The sequence below is a fragment of the Siphateles boraxobius genome, unplaced genomic scaffold, assembly GCF_051911475.1.
Source record: "Siphateles boraxobius isolate OS27281-9 unplaced genomic scaffold, OSU_SipBor_1 22, whole genome shotgun sequence".
In the NCBI taxonomy this organism is placed as follows: Eukaryota; Metazoa; Chordata; class Actinopteri; order Cypriniformes; family Leuciscidae; genus Siphateles; species Siphateles boraxobius.
This window is the reverse complement of record NW_027508833.1, coordinates 15,162,590-15,169,955: the sequence shown is the minus strand read 5'-3', so window position 1 is coordinate 15,169,955 and position 7,366 is coordinate 15,162,590.

The window sequence follows — 7,366 nt, the reverse complement described above, 5'->3', positions numbered from 1 at the left end:
ATCACAGGTTCACGTTTAAAGTCTGTTTAGAGAGAACGGTGTCGTCGTAGCGGCCCCTAATTTATTAACAAACTATCATTTAGACGGAAGTTAATCAATCAAAACTAACTTTAGCTGGAAAAAACATTTTTCAAGAGCCACTATAAAACCAAACCAATCTCTGTTACCTTAAATTATATCTTTATCTCTGTAAAGCTGCTTTGGAACAATCTACATTGTTAAAGGCGCTATATAAATGAGGATGACTTGACTTGACTAAGAAAAGATATTCCGTTTACCGTCAGAATCCTGGTCTCCAGATTGTCTTTCAGACTTTCCACTTACCATTTTGCTCATTGTTGTCAATAAAGATCCTGTTCACTTTCATCCTCCTTGTCTGAGTCTGCTTCCATAACATAACGTCTCGGTTACGTATGTAACCCTAGTTCCCTGATAGGGAACGAGACGCTGCGTCAAACGCTGCGGGAACGCCCCTGCGTTGTGCGTCATGAAGCACGTATGGAATCAGCCCAATGGAGAGATGAAACGTCATAGGCGGGTGACGTCATCGACCAGGAAACTATAAAGCACCCCAAAAACACAAGCGCATTAGCTTCTGATAGGCTTGAAGGAAGCGCTAACGGGAGTGCCGGGAGTATGGCGGAGCGACGCAGCGTCTCGTTCCCTATCAGGGAACTAGGGTTACATACGTAACCGAGACGTTCCCTTTCAAGGGAACTTCGAGCTGCGTCAAACGCTGCGGGAACGCCCCTGCGTTGTGCGTCATGAAGCACGTATGGAATCAGCCCAATGGAGAGATGAAACGTCATAGGCGGGTGACGTCATCGACCAGGAAACTATAAAGCACCCCAAAAACACAAGCGCATTAGCTTCTGATAGGCTTGAAGGAAGCGCTAACGGGAGTGCCGGGAGTATGGCGGAGCGACGCAGCGTCTCGTTCCCTATCAGGGAACTAGGGTTACATACGTAACCGAGACGTTCCCTTTCAAGGGAACTTCGAGCTGCGTCAAACGCTGCGGGAACGCGAATACCCACGTCGCCATAGGACCAAATGACCGTCATGTGAGACTAGCGCACAGAGGACGAGAGCACCTGTGCCCCAGGGGTAGAGCTTAAGTCTAGGTCATAGAACTTAATAAAAGTATGCGGTGAAGACCATCCAGCCGCATCACAAACATCACTCAGGGAAACCCCCGACAAAAGAGCTTTAGAAGCAGCCATACTCCTGGTAGAGTGAGCTCGGACAACCAAAGGTGAAGGCTGGCCAGCCGACTCATAAGCAAGTGAGATAGCCTCAACCACCCACTTGCTCATTCTCTGTTTAGACGCCGGACACCCTTTCCTGGGTGGCCCGAAACATACAAAAAGTTGTTCTGATTTCCTCCACAGGGCAGCTCTGTGGACATAAGCGTCTAATGCCCTAACAGGGCAGAGTGAATTAAGTTTCTCCTGGTCCGATGACATAAATGGAGGAGGACAGAAAGCCTGCAGAACCGTAGGTCTAACAATATTAGTAGGAACCTTAGGAACGTAACCTGGTCTAGGATGCAGAAAAGCTTTAACCATGCCAGGTGCAAATTCCAGGCACGAGGGTGAAACCGACAGAGCCTGCAAATCTCCGATCCTTTTTAGTGAAGAGATAGCAAGCAAAAAGATAGTCTTAAAAGTGAGAAACTTCTCGGGAACTTCTTCGATAGGTTCAAAAGGAGCTAGGGAAAGACCTTCTAATACAATGGCCAGATCCCAAGTCGGCACCCTCGTACGAACTGCTGGCCTCAGCCTCAGAGTGCCACGGAGGAAACGAGTTATAAGCGGGTGTCTCCCAAGAGAAACTCCACTGAAAGGGACGTGGTAAGCAGCTAGTGCCGCCACATACACCTTTAGTGTGGAGGGGGATAACCCTGTGGAGAAGCGCTCCTGCAGGAATTCCAGCACTGCACCCACTGGGCAGTTAACTGGGTCCTGCAGGTGTTCTCCACACCAAGAAGTGAAAAGTTTCCACTTCAAGGCATAAAGCTTCCTCGTGGATGGAGCTCTGGAGTTAAGAATGGTCTCAACAACCTCGGTTGAGAGACCGGAGTCTATGAGCTGGGCCCCCTCAGAGGCCAAGCCCACAGTTTCCACAATTCTGGGCGGGGGTGAAGTATCGTGCCCCCCGCCTGGGAGAGTAGATCCCTCCTGACCGGGAGCTCCAAAGGAGAACCGTCCAGGAGAGAAATCAGGTCCGCAAACCATACTCGGGCCGGCCAGAACGGGGCTACTAGTAGTAGACTGACCCCGTCCCGGCGGACCCTCTCCAGAACTCCTGGTAACAGAGCAATCGGGGGAAAGGCGTACAGAGGTGACCTCGGCCACGGCTGCACCATAGCATCCAACCCCAGGGGGGCTGGAAGAGTGATGGAGAACCACCGATGACAATGAGTGGTCTCCTTGGAAGCGAATAGGTCCACCTCGGCGCGACCGAAACTCAACCAAAGGAGCTCCACCACCTCGGGGTGGAGTCTCCATTCCCCTGGCCTCGGCCCCTGCCTCGACAGGGAGTCTGCTACCACATTCAAATACCCAGGGAGATACATTGCTCTCAGAGATAGTAGCTTCCCTTGGGACCACAGGAGGATCTGACGGGCCAACTTGTAAAGCCGGCGAGACCGCAGGCCCCCCTGATGATTTATATAAGAGACCACCGACGTGTTGTCTGATTGAACTAACACATGATGGCCTCTCAGGTCTGTTAGGAAGTGTTTCAGAGCCTGAAACACAGCCAACATCTCTAGACAATTTATGTGCCACGAAAGATGATGATCCTGCCACAGACCTTGGGCTGGGCGACCACTCATGACCGCCCCCCACCCTGTGAGGGAAGCATCCGTCGTTAGCGTTATGCGACGACAAAGAGCCCCCAGCACAGGACCTTTGGATAGGAACCAAGTTTCTCTCCACATGACCAGAGCACGAAGGCAGCGCCGCGTGACTTTGAACGTGCGGAGCGGATTTCCCCTCGGGGAGAATCCCTTGGTCCTGAGCCACCACTGTAGCGGTCTCATGTACAACAGGCCGCAAGGTATAACGTTGGACGCTGCTGCCATCAGACCCAACAGTCTCTGAAACTGCTTGACAGTGAGTAGCTGGCCTAGCTTCACTTGTTTCACAGCTGAGAGAATCGAAGCGATGCGGGTCGGAGAGAGTCGCGCCCGCATCGATACCGAATCCCAAACGACACCCAGAAAAGTGGTCTTCTGGGAAGGAGATAATACACTTTTCTTTGCGTTCAGCCTCAACCCCAACTTTCTGATATGAGCGAGGACGACATCTCGATGCCGAACCGCCATCTGCTCGGTCTGAGCTAAAATCAACCAATCGTCGATGTAATTGAGAATACGAATGCCCTGAAGCCTCAGAGGCACTAGTGCTGCATCCATGCATTTCGTGAAAGTGCGGGGAGATAAAGCTAGGCCAAACGGAAGAACCCTGTACTGGTACGCCTCGCCCCCGAAGGCGAACCTCAGGAACTTCCTGTGTTGTGGAAGGATGGACACATGGAAGTATGCGTCCTTCAGATCTATCGTGACAAACCAGTCCTCGGACCTGATTTGAGACACGATCTGCTTGATAGTGAGCATCTTGAATTTTAGCTTCCCTACCGAGCGATTCAATATGCGCAGGTCTAAAATTGGACGCAACCCCCCATCCTTCTTTGGAACGATGAAATATCGGCTGTAATAACCTGACTCCAAACTGGGAGGAGGAACCCGTTCTATAGCCTCTTTTTGAAGGAGCGTTTTCACCTCTTGTTCCAATACCAGAGCCTGCTCGGGGCCCACCACTGTGTGCAGAACCCCTCTGAATTTTGGTGGACGACACCTGAACTGGATAGCATAACCCTTTTCTACTGTCTGCAGGACCCAATGAGATATTTTTGGAAGGCTTTTCCACTCTGCCAGAAATTCTACTAAGGGTACCAGCCTCTCGAGACTGGCCTCTGGTGTAACTTGAGCAGCAGACGCAGCGCCCTGTAACGGCGCACCGGCAGGGAACAACTGGTCTGACCGCTCTGAGACCCTCCTCAGAGGGAGCGAGCGTCCCTCGGGAAAGCGCTCGCTGGGATCGTCTGTGCCCCGGCATAAAGGCGGGGTTGGCAGAACGAGCCCCTGAGGGCACCGAGGAGGAATGGGCACCGTAAACGCTCTATGTGATGAGCTCGAAGACGGCCGGGGCTGCTCCCGCCCAGCAGCCCCAGGGACATGAACTTTAAGGGGAAGAAACTTTTTAAAAGCTGCAGTTTGTTTCTTTTCTTCTTGGAATTTATCGATAACTGAATTCACAGCATCACCAAACAACCCCATGGGAGAAAGAGGAGCATCTAAAAGAAAAGCTTTTTCTCTCTCTTTAATATTAGTCTGATTTAACCACAAATGTCTTTCTGCGGCCACCAGAGCTGCCATAGAACGACCCATTAATTTGGCCGATTCTCTGGTGGCACGCAGGGATAAATCAGCAGCCTGACGCAGTTCGCGAACTACGTCAGTACTGACCTCCTCACTCTCACTCATGTCCCTTAGCAGATCAGCCTGGTATGCCTGCAAGATTGACATAGTATGCAGACATGACGCAGCCTGACCTGCTGCCGAATATGCTTTACCCACCAAAGCCGAAGTGTTTCTTAAAGGCTTGGTGGGTAATGCCGGTGCCTTAAAAGATGATGCTGCTTCGGGGGAGAGATGGCTCGCAAGCGTCTCTTCCACACGAGGCAACGCACCATAACCATGAGCCTTGGCTCCCATAATATTAGCGTATGTTGAAGTCTGGGGACTAAACACTCTATATGACACCGGTTTTCTCCATGATTTCGACACCTCGGTGTGGAGATCATGGAAAAACGGCAGGCACCGGCGTGGAGGCTGCACACGTGACGGCAAAAATCTCTCATCCAACTTTGATTTAGAAACAGACTCCTGTCTAGTCACTGGCCATTCAATATTAAGTTTTTCAACAGCTCTTGTTAACACCTCCATAAGCTCATCACTCTCAGGAGTGTGGGGTGGCGAATCCTCCACATCTCCCTCAACACTAACAACATCAAGTTCCTCAGAACTGGATAGCATTGGTGCCTCAGCCCGAGCGGAAGAAACCGCAGCGCGTGCTTCCGAACCCGGGACTGAGGCACTGGATCTCACAGGTGAAGGGAGAGATAAGGCAGAGCCCGTCTCAAACCCCGCTGTGAGATCCATCTGCGATCCCCACGATAAGCGCCGCCGCTCTGCCTCGGCAGAAGCGGGACCCGAACCGCGGGGAGCGCGCACCGAACCGCTCTCCTCAAAGAGCGACCGGCGGGAGCGGAGCGTCCTTAACGGCAAACGCTCGCAATGCTCACAGTCTGCTCCCTCGAGAGCAAACTGGGCATGCTGAACTCCCAAACAAACAACACAAAGATCATGTGTATCCCCGCTCGTTAAATAACGCGAGCAGGGAGGAACACACTTTCTAAACTGCTGTTCGTCCGCCATAATCTCTCAATATATATATATATAGGGATAAATTGTTTGTGTGGTGCAGGGTATGTAAGACAGACAATATCACACAGGGACAGATTCACATGTAGCGCGACTGAAAGCACAGAAGCTAATGCGCTTGTGTTTTTGGGGTGCTTTATAGTTTCCTGGTCGATGACGTCACCCGCCTATGACGTTTCATCTCTCCATTGGGCTGATTCCATACGTGCTTCATGACGCACAACGCAGGGGCGTTCCCGCAGCGTTTGACGCAGCTCGAAGTTCCCTTGAAAGGGAACTAATAACTGATTCCGGAACTCTAACCAAATTGTGAAATGGTCCAGTAGGTTGATTGGGGAGCTGCTATTTAACTCTGATTCACTGTATACCAGGCAGGTACAGCGAATGGGTGTTTCAATTTTAAGAGATCCCGTAAAAAACGGTAAATCTCTGGCAGCAAAGTTTCCAGTGTCATGATCCTGTCTCCTTCTCTGTCTCCCTCTGCTGGACACACACACACACACACACACACACACACACACACCGCTTTCACTTTCATTACTGACAGCTGTTATCACTTTTCATTACGCTCATTCCTCTCCACCTGTTCCTCATCTCCTCTCATTATCTTGGCTTCTTCTAACCCTCTCTTGCCCTGTCTTGTTGTCAGATTCTTCGATGTCTCAGATTCTCACTAACCAGAGTTTATCTCAGTCTTGTCCTGTCCTGTTGTGTGAGTCCTACGGAATATTTCTACTGGAATTATCCTGTGCTCATCTATACGTCCACAGAAACCTTACGTGCTTAAAGCTGAGGCTGATTACCTGCTCGGTGCTCGCCACCTGTATCCAGTTCCGTGAGTCTCCGAGGCGCTGTTTTACCAGCCTGCTGTTCGTCTCTACCAGTACCACAGAGGAGATTTATGTTCATGTGATTCTGCCAGTTCTACTGGTGTCCTCTGTTGATGTTTATTATTGACTTTTCAGTTTGGATTACCTGTGGTCTGACTTTTGACTCTATTAAAGAACTGTGATTGTAACTCTCGCTCTTGAGTCCTCTCTAACCCCACCACAGAACAATCTGACCATAATATGGACTCAGCGAGTGGCAGCGCGTTCCAGTCTGCCGTTGAACATCAGGGCGCTCTCCTGGGCAGACATGAGGAGGACATCTCCGCCGCCAGACACGCTGTTGAGACGCTGGACGCTCAGATTTCAGATCTTTCCTGACAGGTCCACAATATGCTCCACCAGCCTTCCACCTCGTAGGTTTTTCACGACTCGCCGGAGCCCCGGATCAACAATCCTCCCATCTATTCTGGTGAGCCGACACAATGCCACTCTTTTCTTACCCAGTGCGAGGTGATTTTTTCCCTACAGCCCATGACGTATGCGAAGGAGCGGACTAAGGTCGCTTACCTTATCTCCCTCCTCGCTGGCCGGGCTCGGGAATGGGGAGCGGCTAACTGGGAGGCTGAGAAGGATTGCATCTTCAGCTTCTCGCTATTCAAGGATGAAATGATCCGGGTCTTCGACCGGTCAGCCCACGGTGAGGAAGCTTCTCGACTGCTTTCTTCTCTCCGGCAGGGAAGGCGCTCCGTGCCTGATTTTTCTATTGAATTCCGGACTCTCGCTACCACCTGCGGCTGGAACCAACCTGCGTTGGTCGCTCGTTTTATGGAGGGCCGCAACCCTGAATTGAAGGACGACATCCTCGTCCGGGAGGTCCCCTCCCGGCTAGACGATCTCATCGACCTGGCGATTCGGATCGAGAAACGCTTCGATCTACGACGCAGAGCTCGCCGCATGGAGGTCTCTCTCTTTTCCACGCCTCCTGTCAGTCCCGCTCTTTCAACCACAAGTACAGTTCCCGAACCA